Source organism: Sapajus apella, unplaced genomic scaffold, assembly GCF_009761245.1.
Source record: "Sapajus apella isolate SASKATOON/1434 unplaced genomic scaffold, GSC_monkey_1.0 scaffold105, whole genome shotgun sequence".
NCBI lineage: Eukaryota > Metazoa > Chordata > Mammalia > Primates > Cebidae > Sapajus > Sapajus apella.
In genome coordinates this window covers 2,541,524-2,566,740 of record NW_022437045.1, presented here as the reverse complement: position 1 = coordinate 2,566,740, position 25,217 = coordinate 2,541,524, and the positions used below count along the sequence as shown (strand labels likewise).

Below are 25,217 nucleotides of genomic sequence, written 5' to 3'. Positions count from 1 at the left end.
GGTTGACTTGAAAGACCTAGGATTTCATTCTTTTCATTGATTTGTTCATTCATGTAACTAATATTTAATGAACATGTCTTGTGGCCTAGGTATTTTTCCATCTCCTGGGCTATAGTGGTAAAACAGACAAGCAAAAACCATGCCCTCTTGGAGCCTATGTTCTTGTGATCCTTTTCATTTAGCCTCATTAGCATTGTGTGTATTGAACTTACTGCAGAGCTGGGGAGACTGTGCAGGCTCTACTGACTCCAGTATTGCTTCTTTGCTAGGGACTGTGTTGGTTGCAGCTTGATCATTATCAGCATTTTGACTCATAGAGTTCAGATTGCCTGTCTACTGGTCAAAATAGAGACTGAGCAGGTAGACTTGCTTAAATGATTTTCCCAACAATGGAAAAATATGACTAGCTACGTTAAGTTTTATGCAAAATTGTCATATATGTTTTAAAATCTCTGTTTGGTATTTTGGAGTCTTACCTATTTCTTATACAGTTTTAAGGATATTTTCTTTTGTCAGTGAGAATCATTACATGAGAATCATTAAAATCATCACATGCATATGATTTTGAAAACTATTGTTAAGTGGAGACCAAAGCCTTGTGAATTTAGAAGAATAATTTAATAAGTATTTTTATTTTTAAAGCAAACTTTTAAGTACCTGAAAAATTTGATGTCTCTTTGACAAATATTTTCTGAATTTGATGTGATTTCTCAGGACTCATTTGAATAGCTTATCAATGAAAGATGAAATGGTTCGCCATGTACTTTAGCGAGTAGAACTTGGGAAATGATATAAAGATTTCTGTACAGTGATCTGTGTCTCAAAGATTGACCAAATCCTAGTTAGTGGCTTTCTTTGATCTAGCAATGTTTTTGATACCATAAAGTTTTATTGCCAAGAAAAATTAGACATAAGTGTTTGAGTTTGTTGAAATATTTTAAATATATGAGTAAAATCTTCTGGAGTAAAAAAATTTAAAAAAATCTTTCTTGCCCTTCAAGTGAGTTTTGAATAAGTAATTTTGTTTTTTACAAATCCAAATGTGATGTAGCAAATGTCTAGTTTTGTAACAGCTGCTCACTATGATGAAAAAAACTTAGATTTTTTGAAGTACTTTTAGTTTACCAAACATTTGTTAAAAGTTAACCACTTTGCCAGACGTGGTGGCTCACGCTTGTAATCCCAGCACTTTGGGAGGCCAAGGTGGGTGGATCACGAGGGCAGGAATTCAAGACCAGCCTGGCCAATGTGGTGAAACCCTGTCTACTAAAAATACAAAAATTAGCTGGGTGTGTACCTGTAATCCCACCTACCCTGGAGGCTGAGGAAGGAGAATTGCTTGAACTGGGGAGGCAGAGGTTGCAGTGAACTGAGGTCGTGCCACTGTACTCTAGCCTGGTCAACAGAGCAAGACTCCAGCCTGGGCGGTTCGGGAATGGGGGGAAGTTAACCACTTTATCAAAATATCTCATGTACACAAGTATATGTATCTACTGTGTACTCACAGAAATTAAAAAGAAAAAAATAGTAGGTATTAGAAAAAGAGCGAACCATTTTATAATGTATAGTGTTTTATACTCTGCCTTCTTTTCTGCTGCCATTATTATGTTTCAGTGGATCTTTAGTTTAGAATGGTTGGATAGCTGTTACCCCGTTTTACAAACAAGGAAACTGAGTCCCAACAGTTGTGATTTTTCCAAGGAAATATAGTTCTGTAAGCATTACAGCAGGGATTAGAAGGACTTAGTTCTCAACCCTGGTGCTACAAGTAAAAGAGAACCATCATTCAGTTTTTCATTGATGTTTTTGTTTTGTTTTGCTTTTTACTGGTATAATGTCCAAATACAAATTTTTTTCCTTATTCTTTTAAATTTTTATAACTTCACATTTATAGAAAAATATGATGAATTTTTGTGCATACTTCATCAAGATTTCTCTACCTCCTGTAACCATATTTGCTTTACTCTGTCTCTCTTCACATACAAATGAGCACATAATTTCTTTTCTGAACATTTTGAGAGTAAATTGCAATTCATGGTACCCTTTACTTCTAAATGACTGTGTATATGTTTAAAACAAGCACATTTAATTATATAGTACAGTTATCAAAATCAAGAAATGAACTTTGATACGGTACTGTTGTCTGTAGGTCATATTCATATTTCACCAATCATACCATTAATGTCTTTAATAGAGTAAATTCTACATCACACCTTAGATTCACTTGTCTTAGTTTCACTTAATGTGAATCAGTTGGTTACTCCTCATGTATGAACTTTAAAGAGATGACATTTGATAAGAATAGGCCAGTATTTTTAGAATTTCTTTAATATTGATTTGGTATTTCTTTTTGATTAGGTTCGTGTTCTACATTTTTGGCAGGAACATTCCAAGAGTAGTACTGTGTTCCTCTCAGTGCACCGTATCAGGAAGCATATGTTGTCCATATATTCCATTAATAGAGATGTTAAGCTTCTGTTTATTATTTCTTTTAAAGAGGCAGGGATCTTGCTCTATTGCCCAGTTTTGAGTGCAGTTGTGTGATCATGGCTCACTGTAGCCTCAAACTTCTGGGCTTAAGTAGTCCATTCATCTTAGCCTTCTGAGTAGCTGGGACTGCAGGTGTACGCCACCGTGCCTTCCTAATTTTTTAGATTTTTGATAGAGAGGAGACCCTGCTATGTTGCTTAGGCTGGGGGTGTAAATTTTTATCTGCAGGGTTTCCCTACTGTATTTCCTTTGTTACTGCTTCCTTTGTAACTATTAATAGTATCTTCTGGGGAGATACTTTGATGCAAATACCTTGCTCCTCATCAGATTTTCACCACTTGTTTTAGCATCTTCTCTGTTCTTACCTGAATCAGTTAGTACTAAGTTGGTTGCCAAGTGGTGATTTTTTCTGAGTCTATTATTTTTGTATTTATTGGTTCACATTCTTTACAAGCTTTCGCATTTTACCATTTATGTATATAGGTGTATATGCATATTAGTATGAACTCATGGTTGTTTTTTGTTTGTTTGTTTGTTTTTAAGACAGTCTCGCTCAGCCACCTAGGCTAGAGTACTGTGGCGTGATCTTGGTTCACTGCAGCATCCACCTCCCAGGTTCAAGCGATTCTCGTGCCTCAGCCTCCTGACTAGCTGGGGCTACAGGTGTGAACCACCATGTCTGGCTGATTTTTTTTTTTTTAGTAGAGTTGAGGTTTTGTCATGTTGGCCAGGCTGACCTTGAACTCCTGGCCTCAAGTGATCCACCCACCTTGGCCTCCAAAAGCGCTGGGATTATAGGTGTGAGCCACCGCATCCAGCCATACTCATGGTTTTTTTTTTTTTTAATTCATTGAGTTATCCTTAGACTTTGTCTCAGTTTTGACTAGGCAAGCCATCTTCTTTGTCCTTTTGACAAGTGCTCATTACTTTTTGAGTTCTCTTATTTTCTAGTGTTATAAAATACTCCCACCCCAGCCCAGGAATCAGCCATTTTTCCAGGTGTGTGTGTGTGTGTGTGTGTGTGTCAATAGATAGAATTATATGTATACATACATTCTCTGTTTCTCATCTATTTTGTATCTGTGTATCTAAAAAGCCATGATTGATCATAATATCTTCAATTCCAGTCAAACACGGTAGGGTTCATTCTAGTCTTCCTTCTTTCCAAATCTGTAATTTCTTTCTTTGACAGCAAGATACCTTGCTTTTGTTATCTACAATATGTTTACTTATTATTTGCTCATTCTTGAAATACAAAGAAAGTAATTTCAGAATTACTGAAGCATATATCTGAAAACAAACCTATTAATTAGAGTTTAATATTTGTTTATAATACATTTTTTGTTTCTGTTAAGGACATGTAGTTAAAATACTATGTACAAACATTTCTTGGTTAGTTTTCTTCCCTCAAAGTGGTTTTGCTGTTAATTCGAAATACAATTAGATTAAAGTTTTTCTATTTGTATTCTATTTTGACTTTTTTCCTTTTTCATCTTTATTTTTTTAGTATGTGAAACATTAAAGATAATTTAACTTTCTTTTTCAAAGCTTCAACGTCATAACTACTTATGCTCTGATACAAAACCAAAACAGCAAAGTATTTATTTAACATTCTTCAGGTAACATTCCAAAATTCAGATGTTTAAATGTGGAGAAGGATTTAGTTAAAAGATCCAGTAGTGCAGATTCTACTGATAGGTGAAAGAAAGTGTGTATTCAGAGTACATTTTATTCTCTTGTGAGTGGAATCTCCAGTCCAGTGGGCAGCAAACTTTGTAGAGGATTAGACAGTAAATATTTTAGGTTTTGTGGGCCTCTTTATATATTCTACTTTGTCTTTTACAAAGCTTAAAATACAGAACCATCGAGTTGAGTGTGGTGGCTTATGCCTGTAATCCCAGCACTTTGGGAGGCTGAGGCAGGCTGATCGCTTGAGCTCGGGAGTTCCAGACCAGCCTGGGCAATGTAGTGAAACAATATGTCTCTACAAAAAATATTAATACAAAAAAGTTAGCTGGGCATGGTGATGAATGTCTGTAGTCGCAGCTACTTGAGAAAATTGCTTGATCTAGGGAGGTGGAGGTTGCATTGAGCTGCGATTGTGCTGCTACACTCCAGCCTGGATGACAGAGTGAGACCCTGTCTCAAAACAAAAAACCCCAAGTATGTATGTACCATCCTTAGTTTGAGGGCCTGCAAAAATAGGCCAAAGGCCATACTTTGCTGGGCCCAGTAGTAAACTTAGAAACCCGAGAACTTGATTAATACCATGCTACTTCAAAATAAGAATTATAGTTGACAGAACAGTACAGCTCATAAAGGCCTTATAGTGCTTATTTTAACATCAAAAACAGAGCAAAACAACTCGAAAAGTTGTCTGGTGGAAATATTCTTTCAACAAATTTTCTGTGCATTAACCACGTGCAGATACTATTTCAGGCTCTAGAATTCGACAGTGTTCAAAACAGACCAAATGAAAAAGAGAGAGAGAGAGAGAGAGAGAGAGAGGAGTACTGGAAATGCGTGTTTGTTTTTCCTCATTTAGTGACATTTACTGAAAGTTGTTTACATTTTAATTGCAGACATTCTTGTTGGGAATGTTGATTTTAAAAAATTCAGCAAAGGGGGCAAAATTTTAAAAGGTTAGCTCATTGCTTTCCATCTCTTCCATTTTTGTGAAGTGTAATATGTATTTGAAAGTGGTTCTTAGTCATAATTTCAATGTATTTTGCTGCACTAACTCACTAAAGAAAGACAATAAAATAAAACTGCACTAATTGGGGCAAACAAAATTTAGTGCTAAGTACATGTGAAGTATAGAACCTTTAAAAAATATTATTCACATACGTAAAAGGCTTTAATGAATAAATGAGAATGAGAACGATTTCTATCCAAAGTTGAGAGCCGTTGTGGATATAGTTGCTTACATGGTTTTCTTAAAATAGGGACGAAGTTTACTAATAGGACTAGTATTTATTTACTAAACGTTAATAGAAGTTCAAGAATTGTTTGCAGATTATCCATCTTGTGTCTGGCTAAATGTCAACACCTTTGAAAAAAAATTGTCAAGATGGATTTTTACCATGTTACTCTTTTTTTTTTTTTTCTAAAATGATTTCTATGATTGGTTTTTAAATTTGTTTTTGTAAGGATTCTTAATATCTTTGGCTTTTTTAACACCAAGAAGTAAGGTTTTAATTTTTATAGCAGTTCCTGTTAAACAAGACATTCCAAATTCTTCTCATTTTATAAGATAATACAGAAGTTTTTTAGATTCCTGTCTCTGTTTTGGTGGCAGTTTCAAGAATGAAAGTTGTGAGCAACTTAGCCGAATAGTAAAATCCTAAAGGAGTTGGTTAGAGACTGCAGCATCATTCTTGTGCAAAATTTCCTAATCAGTACTTTGATTTATTGATTTATTAGATGGCTCAGGCCTCTTAGAGCTGTAACAATTTATTAATTCCAAATAATCCTGTGGGTGAAGGCCTATGAATAAAATCTCTTATTTTGCTAGTCCTACAGAATTGTCAGTTTTTTTCATTTTAGTTACAAAACAGTTTTCAGATTACTGTATTATAATAATAGCCTATGAAGGTTTTAATAATAACAGCAACTGGTGGTTGGAAAGAGTGCACGGAAAGTTGCTGGTTGTTTGAGCTTTGTTACTTACTTGCCGTCTGTCAGCCATTCTGCAGGGTAGTCTGCTACATTAGACACCTACACAGCCTTTTCCTCAGAAAGCTCTTTCGGATGGGGTGGGGCTGGGAATGTGATGAAAAGTAATGTGATGAGCATATGGTATGAAGAGTAGTGATGTCACCTATGTATACCCTGTGTACATTCTACTGTGTACACTGTGATGTATACAGTAGAAAGGGTGGAGGTTATACTCTGTACGTTTTACTGTGTTGACTGATGTATATAGTAGAAAGGGTGGAGACTCTACTCTGTGTACATTCTACTGTGTGCACTGTGATATATTCGGTAGAAAGGGTGGAGGCATTGTGTGCAAAACATAAAAGCTCATTTTCAAGGAAATTGCAACTTTGGGTAGGGGATAGGGTAGGGAGGAGTGATTGGAGAATTAAGCCTGGGTTTTCTGATGCAGGACCTTTATATACCATGCATAGGACCTCCTAAATTAAAAGGGAGTTGAGAGTCTGAAGGGCTTTAAATGAAAGCACGAGCTTTATATTTGTTTTAGAAAAATGATTAGCATCTTTGTGGAGCAGGGAAGGGCAATGGCGGAATGTGTTTGGGATAGGAAGGTTAGATTAGTGTAAAGAAGATGAGGGGCTCAATTCAAGTAATACCAATAGGGAGAAGAGGAAGGATGATTGCAGTAGATGCTTAGTAGCAATAGGGAGCTGGATACGAGGAAGATGGGTGTTGCCAGGGCTTTGGTTTAAGTGACTAGGTTGATTTAAGGGTATGGTACCGGTCACCAAGATGGGCAAGTCAGGGAGAGAAAGATTTAGGAGAAGGATAATTTGGGGGGATAGAGTGGATGGGGGATCTTGTTTTAAAAATCCTACTAAGAATAAAAGATCCTGTCTTTGGAAGGAGGGTTAAAATCACCTTTATCTCAACCATCCAAAGACTGTTATTGTTACTGTTTTGTTAAGTACAGTAGTTTGTACATCTTGAATGTTTGTTGTCAGTGGAACATCAAGGTGGAGATACCTAGCTAGATATGTAGGTTGGGCACCAGGAGAAAACAGACTAGAAATGAAGATTAAGGGATAGTATAGTTGTTTAGGGTGATAATATAGGGAAAGAAGATAAGCAAGCCTAGAGGAAAATCTTGTAGAATCTTTTCATCCTCAGGTTTGTCCTCCATCCCTCCCTCCTTTTCCCCCATCCCTATCATGTTGGGTTTGTGAGTATAAGACATTTAAAAGTGACTCTGGGCTGGGCGTTGTGGCGTACGCCTGTAATTCCAACACTTTGGGAGGTCGAGGCAGGGGAATCATGAGGTCGAGGGTTCAAGACCACCCTGACCAACATGGTAAAACCCCATCTCTCCTTAAAAAAAAAAAAAAAAAAAAAAGTACAAAAATTAGCTGGGCGTGGTGGCATGTGCCTGTAATCCCAGCTACTCAGGAGGCTGAGGCAGGAGAAGCACTTGAACCCAAGAGGCGGAGGTTGCAGTAAGTCAGGATCGTGCCATTGCACTCCAGCCTGGGCAACAGAGTGAGAATCTGTCTCAAAAAAAAAAAAAAAACTAAATGAGGCAACTCTGCATGAAATACACTTGATTTTAAATTCTGCCTATGCAACCAGATGTTCTTGTGTGTAATTAAAACTTAAGTAGTATTACAATCAGGAGAAGGGCAAAGAAGAAAGAAAAAAAACAAAACTTAAGTAGTAAATCAAATGGCCTGTGAATAAAATTAAGGATTCAAATTTTGTTTGAGATTTTATTAGAATTTCTTGACATTAAGCTCACTCATATTATTTAGCATGTTATTTAATCTTAGTTACATAATTCTTTGTTTTAAGACTACTGCAAGCATTTTGCACATGGAATTATGGCGCCTATAGTCTCAGCTACTTGGGAGGCTGAGGCAGGAGCATTACTTAAACCTGGGAGGCAGAGGTTGCAGTGAGCCGAGCTTGTGCCTCTGCACTCCAACCTGGCACCTGGCAACAGAGCGAGCCTCTGTCTCCAAAAAAAAACAAAAAAGGCTGTATCATTAGAAACAGAAGCCATATTTATTTGTGAACTTCCAGCTACTACAATTTTGGGATTATTTTTGCGAAAAGCTTTATAAATGAATTATTCTATTTCTTGTTCTCATTTTGGCCATTTTATTGTTAATAGTACTAAATTAAAAGGAGGTAACTTAGATTTTCATTTTGATGTTTACAAAAGACATGGGAATGAATTGAAAATAAAGGAAGATGGACTATGTGGATCCCAGGAAAATTAAAATGAAGTTATTGTCATATATACACCTGTGTGTTTTTGTATTTTATATTCTCCCATGTAGAATCATTTCTGTTTTCTTTGATTTTAGAATGGGGTGGCTAAAAGTTATCACAAACATGTTATGCATTTGTAGCTATAGGAATAGCTAGTTATGGTTCTATAATTGGGTTCCTTGTTAACTTTCATGCTTAAACCTGATTTCTAAAAATAACAAATTTTAGATTTGAAATACTCATTTTACAGATGAGGAATCAAGATTTAGAAATGACGAAGCTTGTTCAGTCACACCGTTACTAGGTGCACATAGTGGCCAAATTAGAACATATTTATATCCTCTTTGTCTGTTTACTGCTGTTTTTATTATTTTCACTATGGATTTTTTCGGTGTGATTTCCATAGTATTTATGTTTGGTGGAGGGAGAATAGGAGTGGGAGTTGGTGATTCTTAATAGATTATTAATGTTCCATGTTAACTCTGGTACAGAATAAGGACCGTACTACTGTGCTGCTTGTCTCCTGCTCATAGAATAGGGTGCCAAAGAAAATACGCTTTCCTTGGTAAGGAGGTATTGCACAGTGACAGTAGTTTGCACTTGGCCTACTCCAGCAACAGAAAACTTTGAGTCCCAAGCTCATGTATTTTGTACTTTATTTTTAAGAGAGGAGTGTGATTATCCTCTAAGTCTGTATCCTTAATGTATCTGTAGTATATTTCCAATTTTCACATCTTAACAATGATGGCTACTTTGTGACTACTACATGTAGATTTTTGCAAACTACTGTTCTGAAGGTTCCCAGTAGAGGCCTTTTAAAGCCTGAAAAGGCTACAAAATTAATATGGTTGCTGTAAAGTAACGTGACAGACGACAGTTGGCCGCAAGGAAGGAGATGGTGGTTTTATCATTTAGAAGATGAGATTACATAAGATGAACTTCAGGATCCCTTACATACTAATTCTTATAAACAAGCTTTCTAATTAATCTTTTCTTTGCCTCTTTAAAAAAAAATAAAGATAATGGTATATATCCTGACTACCTGTAAGTTGGTTTGAATATTTAAAAATCTAATAATTTTATAAATATTTGGAAAGCTAAACAACTTTTATTCTACTGCTAGGGAACACTAAGAAATTTTTCTTTCTTTTTTTTTTTTTTTTTTTTTGAGACAGAGTCTTGTTCTGTTGCCAGGCGCCAGGCTGGAGTGCAGTGGCGCGATCTCAGCTCACTGCAACCTCTGCCTCCTGGGTTCAGGCAATTCTCCTGCCTCAGCCTCCCAAGTAGCTGGGACCACAGCAGCGTGCCACGACGCCCAGCTAATTTCTGTATTTTTTAGTAGAGATGGGGTTTCATCATGGTCTCCATCTCTTGACCTTGTGATCCGCCCGCCTCGGCCTCGCAAAGTGCTGGGATTACAGGCATGAGCCACTGTGCCCGGCCTTTTTTTTTTTTTTTTTTTTTTCTTTTTAAAGAGGCTGCAGCTGGGGAACATGTAGTGTCATTGTGGATATCTCTGTTGCCCTGGAAAGTATCTTCATATTATAACATAATTTAATGGTGGGTAAAAGTTACACAGATTATGAGTTGTAAAGAACGTGCTAGATTATGTTCAGCATGTTTCAAGTTGGGAAAATAGTTGAACAAGACTTTTGAACAGCAGACAGTTATAAAATACAGACTGTAATCTATTTTGCTTCTTTATATTTTTGTAATGGAGTCTCACTCTGTTACCCAGACTAGAGTGCAGGATGTGATCTTGGCTCACTACCTCCTCTGCCTCCTAGGTTTAAGCAATTCTGCCTCAGCCTTCTGAGTAGCAGGGATTACAGTCACATGCCACCACACTTGGCCAGTCTTTTGGACTAATATTATTACTTATCATCATGTAAAACAATTTCATTGTTTTATTACAGCAAGGCTTTTGAGAATGTCAGTTTTAAGCAGTAATAAGGAGGACAGTTTTTTGTTTTTTTTTTTTTTTTTAAACCAGAATATGTAAAGTAGACTAGGCGCATTGGCTCACTCTTATAATTCCAGCACTTTGGGAGGCTGAGGCAGACGGATCACCTGAGGTTGAGAGTTTGGGACCAACGTGGCAAACCCTGTCTCTACTAAAAGATACAAAAATTAGTTGGATGTGGTGGTGCATGCCTGTAATCCCAGTTACTTGGGAAGCTGAGGCAGGAGAATTGCTTGAATCCAGGAGGCGGAGGCTGTAGTGAGCTGAGATTGTGCCATTGCACTCCAGCCTGGATGACAGAGCAAAACTCTTGTCTCAAAAAATAAATAAATAAAATTTTAAAAAATGAGCCAGGCGTGGTGGCGGACTCCTGTAATTCCAGCTACTTGGGAGGCTGAGGCAGAAGAATCACTTGAACCCAAGGGGCAGAGGTTGCAGTGAGCCGAGATCGTGCCACTTCCCTCCACCCTGGGAGAAAGAGCGAGACTCCACCTCAAAAAAACAACAAAAAAAGAATGTATAAAGTGTCTATTTTATATATATACATATGTATACAATGTACATATTTATAATATACATACATATTTGCAAAGAAAGATGTATATAGAAGACTCTGGAAGGTGGCCTACCAGCCGTTTAACAGTGGTTCTTTCTGAAGAAAGCAGCAGGTGGATAGGGTGCAGTGAACGAGACCTTTTAATAGTTTGATTTTTTTATGGTGATTGTTTATTACCTTATAATTACTATTATTAATTTGAGTCAGACTCTCATTCTGTCACACAGGCTGGAGTGCAGTGGCATGATCATAGCTCACTATAGCCTTGAACTCCTGGCTCAAGTGATCCTCCCCTCTCGGCCTCCCACAGAGTTTATATGCATGAGCCACTGTGCTGTTCTCCATATTGTTTTGTAATATTTTCTCTAAACCCAAACAGTGTATATCTTAGCCATTAGGAAAAAGGGGAAGTTAGTCTATTTAGCTGTTACTTGATCAGTAGACTGAAACACTTTATAATATTTTGTTTTTAAAGTCTTCTTGGTTATTAGATTGGTGCTGTTAAATGGTGTGTCACCACACTCATCCGTCTGATTCAGTGATTCAACTGTAGATGTTAGTTGCTAGCTAGTGAACTTTTTGTTGTGTTTGGAAACTAGACCACATCTGAGTGCCTGGGTAGTGAGAAGAACTGGGTTTGAGAGACAGTTCCATAACTTACAACCAGTTTGAATTTAGTTAAGTCACTTAACCTAATTTAATACATTTGTAAAATGGAAATAGTAAATATCAGTTGTATCAGGCTATATTCTAATAGCAAAAACAGTTATGATAGTGCTTAATAATTGACATTGGACCTCACAGATGAAAAGCATAGTACTGTTTTTATCTTTTTTCTCATGCAGCTGTCTGTCTCTTTCAGATTTTTGTGTTGGTTAGTCTCATTTCTGAACCCTTAGGCCCTGTAGGCTCTTCTACTTATTCTCCCTTTGTTATTTAGTTTTTGGTATTTATTATCTTTTCAACTATTATCTCTTCAGAAATTACTTGTATTTTTAAATTTTCTCTTTTGGGATTCAAAAGAGGTGTTTTGTGTACATGTGCATCTGAAATCATCTTGTCACCTCATGTCTAAACTTAACGTTTCCTCCACAGACTTCTTACTTTTAGACTTCTGTTTCTATCAGTAGTAAAATCATGTTCATAAATACTCAGAGTTGAAAACTTGGAATTATCTTAAATGCTTCTCTTTCATCTATATCTTTGTCAGTCATGAAATGTAATGAATTATTTTTTTAAAAAATACATATTTTGCATCCTTCTTGTTCTTTTTATTCCCTGTGTTAACACTTTAGTCCTTATCCTCATCACTTCTCCTTTGGTTTGTTATAGTCAGTTTTTAATTGACTCCTAATTTACTATTCTCTTTTTCTCTAGTTCATATGGTAGAACTAGATAGTTTAGATTATTAGATTATTATTATTGTTATTTTTTTTAGACAGAGTCTCGCTCTGTCACCCAGGCTGGAATGTAGTGTTGTGATCTCAGCTCAGTGCAACCTCCACCTCCTGGGTTCAAGTGATTCTCGCGCCTCAGCCTCCTGAGTAGCTGGGGCTACAGATGTACGTCACTATACCCAGCTAATTTATTTTAAGTAAAGATGGGGTTTTGTCATGTTGTCCAGGCTGGTCTTGAACTCCTGACCTCAAGTGACCCTCCCCCCCTCACCCTCCCAAAGTGCTGGGATTACAGGCATGAGCCACTGTGTCTAGCCCAGATTATTAGATTAATTTTTATTATTACTAGTTTTATAGTGATTTTGCTTGAATTACTTTGTATTTCCAAAATCCTTTCAGTTTACCCTTGCTTGCCTTCAACCGTACGGGTTCCTGAGTTGTGAATTTAAGACTATTAATAAGATTATTTCATAAGACTATAAATAAATAAATAAATATGCTTTTTATATACATTGCATATAAATGATGCTGTGAAACAGGGAGATCTACTATATGCAGAGCTATGCATTATATATTTCCATTTGTGTGTCTGTTGGTTTAGGAACTCAGTGATTTTCTAGTAGGAAAGCACAGAGTTCTGTTGAAATTCTAATGCATTTCCATTAGGAAATACCCACCTTTTGCCTTTTTGTAAATCACTGTTTGTAAAGAGAGTTTTATTGATGAGTATGTTATAAATGGAAATAGTGTGGAAGCGAAATCATAGCTGTAACTGGAGTGGTCTTTTCCCAATCAGCCTACTTCACTTAGATTTTCTTATTTAACTTTGTCCTTGTAGTTTCTAACTGGATGTTTATTTCACTCACACATCCCTCCCCGGTATTTTTATTTTGACACTAAATTATGTCATCAGATCTTGTGTTAATGAGGAAAAGTTTGAGGTCCTCCTAGATCCCCCAGATTTGAAATACCACTTTTGTAAAAGGTATTATTTCTCTGTTAAATGCATATAGGAGTGTAAGGAGAGAATAACAAAGGTGCTTTGTCACTAATAGTTAAGTTTAACACATACATTTTGAGTTAGTGTCTCTGCAAAATTACCTGTGATTACATTTTAGAGATCTTTGAGATCATTAGTGAATTGGGACAATTTCAGAAGTTTGAGAAGCCGCTATATTAATAGTGTGTATATCACTCTCAGTCTCTACCTCAGTAGATTGGTAGTGAAGTGAGGGTCTTCATGTTATTTTTTGTACTTAAAGGGTGGAATATAGTGCCAGTGTTCAGTAGTTACAGGAATGTTGACTTGGCCTGTTTACCATTTAGCTTTGAACTGTTAATCAGTTGAATTTGGTTTTGTATTCCCCAATTGTTTAGTTGGTTTTAGTTGATTATACCTTGATGATAAAACTATTTGAGTAACTCCCAAATTTATACATTGCATACAAAGGTGATTATTTTATACTGTTACAAATGAAATTGGGGATTATTTCAGAGTGAAACATACTGCTGCATTGAAATATCTTCTTTAGGCCAGGTGTGGTGGCTCACATCTGTACCCCCAGCATTTTGGGAGGCTGAGGAGGGCAGATCGCTTGAGTTCAGGAGTTCAAGACCAGCCTAGGCAACATGGTAAATCCGTCTCTACAAAAAAATACAAAAATTAGCTGGACATGGTGATGCATTCCTGTAGTCTTAGCTACTCAGGAGGCTAAGGTGGATCGTTTGAGCCTGGGAGACAGAGGTTGCAGTGAGCTGAGTTTGCTCCACCGCACTGCAGCCTAGGTGACAGAGTGAGGCCCTGTCTCAATAAATAAGTAAAACGAAGGTTTTTTGCTTGGTTTTTTTTTTTTTTTTTTTTTTTTTTTGAGATGAAGTCTTGCTCTGTTGCCCAGGCTGGAGTGCAGTGGTGCAACCTCCATCTCCTAGGTTCAAGCAGTCCTTCTGAGTAGCTGGGACTACAGATGCACGCCACCACACCCAGCTAGTTTTTATTTTTACTAGAGATGGGGGTTTGCCATGTTTGCCAGTCTGGTCTCAAACTCCTGTCCTCAAGTGATCTGCCTGCCTCAGCCTCTCAAAGTGCTGGGATTATGGATTACAAAACTTGTCAAAAGTAAAGTCCTGGGGGAAAAATTAAGAGAAATGTTTATTATCAGCCATGGCTTTGGCATTCTGCCTTTTTTTTTTTTTTTTTTGAGACGAAGTCTTGCTCTGTTGCCAGGCTGGAGTCCAGTGGCATGATCTTGGCTCACTGCAATCTCTGCCTCCCGGGTTCAAGTGATTCCTCTGCCTAAGCCTCCTGAGTACCTGGGACTGCAGGTGTGCGCCACTACGCCTGCCTAATTTTTTGTATTTTAGTAGGGACAAGGTTTCATCATATTGGCTAGGATGGTCTCTACCTCCTGACCTCGTGATCCACTGGCCTTGGCCTCCCAAAGTTCTGGGATTGCAGGTGTGAGCCACTGTGCTCGGCCGGCATTCTACTTTTTTGAGTAAAATTAATCTACTTTGTCCAAGTGAAGTTTGGTATAAGAAAACTGGATAAATTTCTTTTGCTAGCTCATATTTCGTTGCCTGATTACCTTTACCTTGTATTAAACTACTGTATCTAAGTCACATCATCATATATTTGAATACCTAATATGTAACTGTGCATTGTGGAAGATATGAAAAAAATACTTTTATTGGCTGCTATTTATTGAAGATTATCAGTATGTAAAGTCAAAGTCAAAATGGGTGGATGAATGGAAAGATAGGATGGATAGGTAGAAAGATGGATAGATCTGTGTATCTGTATGTGTGTGCACACACAGACATACACATTTGAGTACACCACTGGATGATTATAATTGCTTTAAAATGTTTGATAACTCCAACGTCTGTGTCACGTTGGGATTGGCATTTGTTAATTGTCTTTTTCCTTGAGCAGTGGACAGATTCATGGAGGGTGTGTGTGTGTGTGCGTGGGTGTGTGAAGTAAGTTTCACTTTTTTTTTTTTTTTGAGATGAGGTCTTACTCTGTCAACCAGGCTGGAGTACAGTGGTGTGATCTTGGGTCACTGCAACCTCTGCCTCTAAGGCTCAAGCGATCCTCCCACCTCAGCCTCCTGAGTAGCTGAGACCATGGGTGTGTGTCACCACTCCTTGATAATTTTTTGTATTTTTGGTAAAGACGGGGTTTCATCGTGTTACCCAGGCTGGTCTTCTAATCCTGGTCTCAGGCAGACACTTGGCCTTCCAAAGTGCTGGGATTACAGGTGTGAGCCACTGTGCCTGGCCAAGTTTCACTTACATGCTAGTAACATTTTTAATATTATGTTATAAGACTTCATCAGAATTCTCTGAAGGATGCTGATTTTTGTTGATCAGTCAGTCAACATGGTTAACTTCAGGATGCAAGTTCTGTCTTGCTTTTTTGTGGTGGTTCCAGTGTCGGGTCAGTTCTCAAAGCATTTCTTCTCTTGAGTTGCGCACAGTACACGTTCCACACAAGCGTTAGTCTAGGAATTGGGCCGTGGTGTGCATGGACTGTAGTTCTCAGAGTCTTTGCTGTGCTTCTTTGGGTCTTTTTCATGCAGGCATAATTTCAGGATGAGCCCAGGACTTAGTTCATAAGCAAAATTAGGGAATCTTCTTCTCTGACTCTAGGATTCCCATTCATTCTCCAATTGCCAGTGTTCTTTTTCCCTGTTTCTCTGGCCAAAAAGTCATAGTTTCTTTCCAAGCTCAGCCTTCAGAATGAAGTAGTAAAAAAGAAAAATAGGAACTCCTGCACTTCTTCTTTGGATAATAGAGACCCCCGTTTCCTGTTCCGTTAGCCACAGATGGATCTTCTTGAGATTTTAGGTGCCAGTGTGGTAATAGGGTCTGCCTTCGAACCCTTGGCTAGGCCAGGTGAAAAAAGGGAGAAGGGGAAATTTTTTTTTTCTTCCCTCCTCCTCCTCTGTAGCATGGAGGAGCCCTTTTTCCTAGTATTCTAGCTGAATGGGGTTTCTTCTAGTGTTTTTTCCACTAGTGTTGGCTACACTCTTCTGTATTCTGCCAGCACTGAGATCAAAGCTGGGACATCATAGATGATACGAAACGCTATGACATTTCCTCAGCTCCCACACACAGCCACCCCCCTCCTTAGCTTTCATTGGTCGTTTTTCAGGTTTGACTCTAGTTTCCAGTTTGCCTGCTGTTTTGCTTTCACATTACTCAGGTAGTTGTTTTTTGTCTTAAATTGGGGGTTTTGGGTTGTCATCAGTGAGAGAGCAAGGCCTTGTGGTTTGGTTTACTCTATGTTGGCTTGCACTTTAAAGCCTATGTACCTTTTTTAGAGTATTTTTAACTCCCTCTATTCCAAGGGTTTAGAAAGGATGTGCAATTTTGTGTGTTGAATTAGAGGACTTATGCTGATAAGCTTTTGGTTTTGTGGGGGAGAGTTGATTACAATTTTTCTTTGTTTCAAAGCAGTTTTTAAACTAAGTTTCAAAAATAAATCTCTTCTTTAACAGTATTCAAAACTGTAATGTTAATCCTAGACAGTTGTCATGCTTGATAAATGATATATCCTGGTTAATGATATAAAAGGTTATTTATGTGAAAATAGTTGTAGCCCATAGGGAAAGATAATTAGAAAGCATATAAGCATTTGGTTTTGTCATAATAATCTTAAAAAAAATTGTTTGTGTTCATGTTAGTATCTGCAGATATCATAATAATTTTATAAGCACTTTAAAAAATCAAATTCTGAGCTGGGCATGGTGGCTTATGCCTGTAATCCCAGCACTTTGGGAGGCCAAGGTGGGCAGATCACTTGAAGTCAGGAGGTCGAGACCAGCCTAGCCAACATGGTGAAAACTCATCTTTACCAAAAAAATTTTAAAAATTAGCCAGGTGTGGTGGTGCATGCCTGTAATCGCGGCTACTTGGGAGGCTGTGGTGGGAGAATCATTTTAACCTGGGTGGTGGAGACTGCAGTGAACCGAGATGGTGCCACCGCACTCCAACCTGGGCAGCAGAGCGAGACTCTGTCTTAAAAAAAAAAAATTCTGGCTCATTTTCTTTTCTTTTTTTTAAAATTAATTAGAGGATTTCTTTTTTCTCCCCTACAAAGATTAGATAGATTTAAGCTTACTAGACAGATGTTTGCATATTTCAGGCTTATAACTTTAGGAAAGATAAACATTACTTCCCCTTGTAATGTCTTACACTTTTTAAAAAAAGGGTTCTGGATTGAAATTCTGAGAGAGATACATAGTATCGTACACTCTTCACCACTTTTATCTTTATTGTATACTTAATTACACTCTGCTAAATGTGTCTGTTAGTTTATTAGAATATTGCCTGTCTCTAAAAGCAGGCTAAGTTTCGTAACAGAGGCCTAGTGCTAATGAACATATTTTGAATGAATGATGAATTGTGGGATTATAGATAGTTTATATTTTTTCTTTGTGCATTTTTGTATTTTCCAATTTTTTTAATAATAAAATATTTTATACCACAAAAAAGTTCTAAGAATATTTATAAAATTTTTTTGAAGATGGTCTTGCTCTATCACCCAGGCTGAAGTGCAATGGCATGATAAAAGCTCACTGCATCCTTGGACTCTTGGGTTCAAGTGGGACTACAGGCATGCACTCCATGTCCTGTAGGTATTTTTTAAAATTTTTATAGAGACAGGGTCTTGCTACGTTGCACAGGCCTCCTGGCCTCTAGCGATCCTCTCATCTTGGCCTCCCAGAGTCATGTTGGGATTTATAGGTGTGAGCCATTGTGCTTGGTTCTAAACATTTTTCTTAAAATAAAAGATTATTTCTTATATTTGATAGCAGGTTATTAGGTATAACATTTCAGATTTTTTTGTGCTTTGTTTCCAGTTACATGTGGTCTACTTTGTTCAAAGATGCTTTTGAAACACTTTGTTGGGAGGCTGAGGCAGGCAGATCTCCTCAGGTTGGGAGTCTGAGACCAGCCTGGCCAACATAGTGAAACCTTGTGTCTACTAAAACTACAAAAATTTGCTGAGCATAGTGGTGGGCACCTGTAATTCCATGTGCTCAGGAGGCTGAGGCAGGAGAATTGCTTGAACCCCAGTGGAGGTTGCAGTGAGCTGAGATTGCACCACTGCAGCCTGGGTGACAGAGTGAGACTCCTTTTCCAAGAAAAAAGAAAAGAAACACTTTGGAAGTTTTCAGATTGGCACTTTTTTTTAATATAAAAGGGAGGAGCTTGGCATTTATCAAAATCCTGATCTGGGAGAGTTCTCTCAGTATGTCTGTAACATCTCCTTTTGGCTTTTAAAAATTCTGATCACTCAAGAATATCACTATGTCAGTAGAAGTTAACCAAAGCTTATATTTAAAGTTTTATTTTAAATATTTTTTATAAAGAAATTTACTTTAAAAACCTTAGGAAGAAAAAATTTTGAAAGTAGTTTTAGGAGACTATAAAAGTCACTATTTGTCATATTATTTTAGAACATGCTTTTCTTAATATGAAATTTGCTGCTGTTATTTCTGAAGTTTCTGTACTTTGGTCACATTTATTAGTGAAATCAGTTTATTAGTGAAACAAATCTGTTAATGTATTTTTACTCCTATATACAAAATATTGCATTTTTATTTTCACTTACAAACTTAGGAAAAAGCAGAAAAATAGTTTTTAAATTTAATTTCTACTTTGAATTATTAATAGAATGTTTCACAAAATATGAAAACTTTATACACATACTAGAAAATAAAAAAATGCATTCACATATTTGTTCTTTATTAGTTTTCTATTGCTGTTTAACAGATTGTCACAAACTTAGCTTGTGGCTGAAAACAGCATATATTTGTTTCACAATTTCCATATGTCAGGATTGGTTAGTTGGGTCTTTTGCTGATGGTCTCAGCTGGGTGATAGTGGTGTTATCAAGGGCTGGGCTCTCATTTGAAACTTGCGGCCCTCTTTTAAATTCATTTAGCCTGTTAACTGAATTCAGGTCATTATGGTTATAGGACTAAGGTCTCTTTTTTTTGTTTACTGGCTGTAGGCTATGGGCTGGGCTCTCGTTTGAGAAACTTGGGCTCTCCTAAATTCATTTAGGCTGTTAGCTGAATTCAGGTCCTTATGGTTATAGGACTGAGGTCTCTTTTTTGGTTTATTGGCTGTGGGCCACAGGTTACTCTCAGTTTCTAGTGGCTACCCTCATATCCTAGTAGCCATTGGTCCCATCTCTGGTCTACTACAGTAGTTATAGGAGTGACTGTCCCATCATATTCATAGGTCCCACCCATACTGAAGGATGGGTCGATATATATAGGGGATTATACAGGGTGTGTACCACCATCGGGTAGAAGTCTTGGGAGCCATCTTAGAATTCTGCCTACAAAAGCTGTTCTAACAAAATCAATGATCATTTTGTATATTTCCTTTTAATGTCTTTTGCAAACTACATTTTTATTTATAATACAAATATTTCACCTTGAGGCTTTGGAAGTTTCATTACTATCACTTACAAATGTAGCGATACTTCTGATTACAAAATAAGGGATTTTATTTGATAATTCAAATATCTGTAGTGTAGTTTTAATTCTTAACATTTTAGTTCTGCTGGTTATCTTCATATAACTGAATAATAATTTTATATTGCTGTTTCTGGATTGGTCAGTTTTAGGCATTATTGATTTTTTGCAATAGCAGGTGATTTACTAGTTCACTTGTGTCATTCCTGCCCTCTAATCCCTTGATTTTGGGTGGTGAGACTATGGATTTCTCTAGGACAAAGTATTTTCCTCCTTGGTTATATTTTCTTGTGTGTATTGTAGCTTATGGTTTCCTTTTTATTTCATAATTTACCAACCTTTTTATCACATTCGCATTTCCTGGAAGTTTGTGATATCTCTGATTCTTCTCCCTGCCTCATTCTGCTTTTCATTGAATTTTTATGCCTTTCTTTTCTTGCATTCTTTATTGTTCTCCTAATAAGAGGAAGAAAAAATCTGGTTAGCATGCTGTCTTGAATTCAAAGTATCAAGATTGTGTTGGTTGCAGAAACTTTTATGAAGTTTTTGATTTTGGACATTTGGGAGATTTTAGTCAGTACTCTCAAGGGCTTGAAGGACCGTTGTTAAGAAAGATGGATTGAGGCCGAGTGCGGTGGCTCACGCCTATAATCCCAGCACTTTGGGAGGCCGAGGCAGGTCGATCACGAGGTCAAGAGATTGAGACCATCCTGGTCAACATGGTGAAACCCCGTCTCTACTAAAAATACAAAAATTAGCTGGGCTTGGTGGCGCAGCCTGTAGTCCCAGCTACTTGGGAGACGGAGGCAGGAGAATTGCTTGAACCCGGAAGGCGGAGGTTGCGGTGAGCCGAGATCGCGCCATTGCACTACAGCCTGGATAACAAGAGCGAAATTCCGTCTCAAAAAAGATGGATTGAATTGATTACATTTAGTTATTTTAGATTCACGTGTCAGGTTAATTCCATTGATCATAAAACCAGCAACCTGTACATAAGCAAGATGTTGATGGTTCTCTGGGATATAACTGAACATAAGCTATTAGGCTCCTCAGGGTCAGTGTACTGATTCATTTAATATTGCTAAAATTGGGAAAGGCACTAAAATTTTTGAAGTGAAGAAACTTAAAATAACAAACATGAAGTACAACATTTTGTTAAATTTTGGATTTTGAATAATGAGTTTAGTGCATAGAGGAGGGAAGGACATAAATAAAGGTACTCTCCAGGGATGTGAGAATTGCAGTGCTTACATCTAAAACAGAAACAAACCTCATATCTGTAGGATTGAGAATCCAGGGGTTGGCCTGGTTTTGTAAGTAAGTTTTATTGGAACACACTGTGCCAATTCATACACAAATTATTTATGGCTGTTTTCCTGCTACAAAGGGAAGAGCTGAATAGTTGTGACAGAGACAATATGACTTGCAAAGGCTAAAGTGGTTACTATCTGGCCCTTTTCAGAAAAAGTTTGCTGATCCGGGACCTAATTGATGAATGCTTTTAAGAGCTTGATTAAAGATAAGTTTTGTGATGGAGCAGCCATCTCAGTTTAGATTCCTTAATTCAAATCAGAAATTGATTTGACTGAAAAGTCTTCACATTAAAAATATGCATTTGCTGTGGTGCCTACAATTTAAAATTTTGCAAGTTTAAGAAACATTCTTAAATGTACCTGATGGAAGTTGAAACATGAAGAATGAATTAATTAGACTGAAAACCAAGGCTCTTGTTTAGTATATCTTAATTGAAATCAAGTATTGAGTTGCCAAAGGAAAGGACAGGTGAGGACTGGTCATTTATTTCAATCCCCGAGGTCAGATGAGCATAGAGAGTTTGCACACAAGTAAAGGGTATGGTCATTTGACATTAGATAATATTAGAACATGGCATATGTGGCGAATGAACTTTAGGAAGCAGAGTTCAGAGTGAGTAAAGCACAGCAGGGACCAGTAGCCCTAGAAAAGGTAGAATATGATGGAACAAACTAACTGGGATCAACAGCCACTTAAGTCTTTGGGAAACATGGCAGCAGGGAGCCAGCTCCCAAGTAGACTCGTAAGATGGAAACCTATAGAGAACACTGGGTAGCAGGAGAGCCCAAGCCGAGTGTGTAGCCATGGTCTTCTCACCCAAGCATAGAGTTGGGAGCCAGCAGGCAAAGGAAAAGAAAGGTCCCAGAATTAGCTTTCATTCTTTTTCAGCATTTTTCAGTGTAAAACCATGATTTGTTTTCTGTCCTGGATTAGATTTTGAGAATATGAAGAGAATAACATTCCCAATTCTTGGAGGCAAGTTAACATATCTGATTAGAATGAGAATTGGAATGAAACTTGGTAGTTACCAGTAGCAGTGTGCAGTATTAATAAATTATCAGTTGGATAATGAAGGTAGATTATTCAATATTTTTTGTGTACCAGACATTGTCTTGTAAAGAAGTTAGATATAGTCTCTATGTACATTTTTTAAAGAAGTTCATTAAAAGCTTCTAATGGGCCAGCATCATCATCATCATTCTTTTTCCAAAGTACTAATTGTTAGTTTAGTGTCATTCATAAAATTTTTAACACATGATCTTTGATGGAGTTCCTTGGAAGACAGCTACGCTCAACACTCTACCACCAGCACTATCAGGTGGAGGTCTTTGGAGGATTAAGTTTGATGCTTGGGATTGAGCAGTAGTGGACTGTATAAACACCTAAATTTTGGACGAAGTTACTTGGAAACTACACGATGACAAAGTGCTTCCGAAGTCATGTGCTAGGTTCACATTAGTTCAGTAAATGTTGAATAAACTTACACTCCAACCGATTTAAAAAGAACCATGAAACAGCTTAATTAACAAAATGAAACACAATAGAAAACAGTTTATTTTTGTATACAACGAAACTAGTTAAATATAGCAGAGAAATAGATGTCAGTAGACATTAGAAATGTGTGTTCAGATTAGTAGAATAAACATATCAGCAAGATCTCTAGAAGCCAACGAAAGAAAGCAGGAAACATGTTAAATCATACATCTTTGACAAAAAGTAAGCACTAACTAACTGAATCACTCTCTCATTTCTGAATTTAAGTAGACTATTTCTTTAATAGGGTCAGTAAAAGACACTGTTCTAGGAGAAATTTTTATCAACCTTCTTTAAAATTGAGGAATTCGTATTAAATTTTAGTAAGGGCATTCAGTGAAGAAGAATTAGATGAAATAATGTTTTCTGATTATCATATTTAACAAGTTCCATTTTGGAGACTCTAGAGAAATAATTAATTGGAAGCATATGTATGCTGACCCTTGAAAAACTGGAGGTTTAGGGGCATGAACCCCCTGGGTAGTTGAAAATCATATAACTTTTGACTCTTTCCCAAATAATAATAGACTACTGTTGACCAGAAACCTTACCAATAGCATAAACAGTTAATTAACACATATTTTGTATATGTATTGTATACTGTGTTAAAGTCAGAGAAAAGAAAATGGTATTAAGAAAATTATGAGTAAGAGGAAGTATATTTATTGATTAAGTAGAAGTAGGTCATCATAAAGATCTTTACCCTCATTGTTTTCATGTTGAGTAGCTGAGGAAGGGGGAGAGGAGTGATTGGTCTTGCTGTCTCAGGGGTGGCAGAGACAGAAGAGGTGGAGGAGGTAGAAGGGCAGGCAGGAGAGGCAGACACACTCAGTGTAACTTCACAGAAATCATAATTTCTGTCTGACTTTTTTGCTTTTTTATTTCTCTAAAAATGTTTCTATACCATGGTACCAATCCTTCCATTGTTGGCTTTAATTTCAGTGCTTGTGCCATAGGAGGGTTTGTGTTCTAAAAATAAATCAAAAGCAGTCTTGAATAATTGTAACCCTTCTGCTAGATTGTCTAAAGTAGATTTATTTTCTGGCACTGCTTCTTCTGCTTCTTCCTGACCATCTGGCACTGGTTTGGAAGCACTCTTGTCCATCAAGTTGTCTTCTGTTAATTCCTTTGATGTGATATGTTAGCTCTTGAATTTCTCCAAGATTCATATCCTAAAATCCTTCACCTCCCTCCAGCTTTTTTGTTTTTGCTGTATCCACAATTTCATGATTTCCTTGATTGGCTCTATTATAAATCCTATGAAGTCATGGACAACATCTGGACAATGTTTTGCCCAGCAGAAATTTATTGCCTTGTGCTTCGTGGTTTTCACAGCTTTTTGTGTGTGTGTGGCAATGGTGGCATCTTCACTGGTGTAATACTTCCAGACTCTATGATGTTCTATTAGGGTTCTCTTCCACAGCATTGACAATCCTTTTTATAGAGTACAGTATATAATGAGCCTCAAAGATCCTTATGACCCCCTGATCTAGAGGCTGAATTAGAAATGTCTTGTTTGGGGGCACGTAGACTACTTTGATGCCTTCATTGTTGAACTTTTGGAGCTCTGGGTGGTCAGGGGCATTGTCCAGTATGAAAAGAATTTTAAAAGGCAGTTCCTTACTGGCAAGGTACTTCTTGACTTCAGGGACAAAGCATTGATGGAACCAGTCCAAAAAAAGTGTTCTCGCCCAGGCTTTCCTGCTGTACAACCAAAAGACTGGTAGCCAGTGCTTATCTTCCTATCAAGGCTCAGGTTAGCAGCCTTATAGAAAGGGCAGTCCGGATTATAAACCTGACTGCATTTGCACAAACAGTAGAGTTAGCCTATCCCTTCCTGCCTTAAATCCTGGTGATTGCCTCTCTTCTTTAACAAAAATGGTTCTCTCTCTCTCTCTCTCTCTCTCTCTCTCTCTCTCTCTCTCTCTGTGTGTGTGTGTGTGTGTGTGTGTGTGTGTGTGTGTGTGTGTGTTTCCAGAATAGGGTACTTTCATCTGCAAAAATCTGTTCAAGGAGATACCCATTTTCCTCAACGACATTCTTAAATTCTTTTTTTTTTTTTTTTTTTTTTTTTGAGATGGAGTCTTGCTCTATAGCCCAGGTTGGAGTGCAGTGGTGCAGTCTTGGCTCACTGCAACCTCTGCCTCCCAGGTCCTGGTTCAAGCAATTCTCATGCCTCAGCCTCCTGAGTAGCTAGAATTACAGGCCCAGCTAATTTTTGCACTTTTAGTAGAGGTTTCACCATGCTGGCCAGGCTGGTAATGAATTCTTGACTTTGTGATCTGCCGGCCTCCACCTCCCAAAGTGCTGGGATTACAGGTGTGAGCCACCATGCCCAGCCAAATTCTTAATGATGTCTGGGAAATTGCCTGTTCCCTCTTGGTTGGCAGAAGCTGCTTCTCCTGTTTTCTTCTCTCTCTTTCTCTGTCTTTTCTTTCTCTCCTTCCTTTCTTTACTTTCTCTGTTTCTCTCTGTCTTTCTCTATCTCTCCCTCTCTCTTTCTCTCTTTCTTTTGATAGGGGTTTCACTCTGTCACCCAGGCT

General features: G+C 37.5%; 1 protein-coding gene and 1 long non-coding RNA gene across 10 annotated transcripts in view; both read left to right on the top strand.

Moving 5' to 3' along the window:
• SCAF8 (SR-related CTD associated factor 8) overlaps positions 1 to 25,217 on the top strand; it is a 250,670-nt gene that overhangs the window by 9,955 nt on the left and 215,498 nt on the right. The gene's annotated exons all lie outside the window — the stretch shown is intronic.
• LOC116536898 lies at positions 3,242 to 24,023 on the top strand. The gene is made up of 3 exons (XR_004262858.1): positions 3,242 to 3,489; positions 7,124 to 7,126; positions 24,010 to 24,023. It is a non-coding gene; the product is annotated as an uncharacterized LOC116536898 (long non-coding RNA).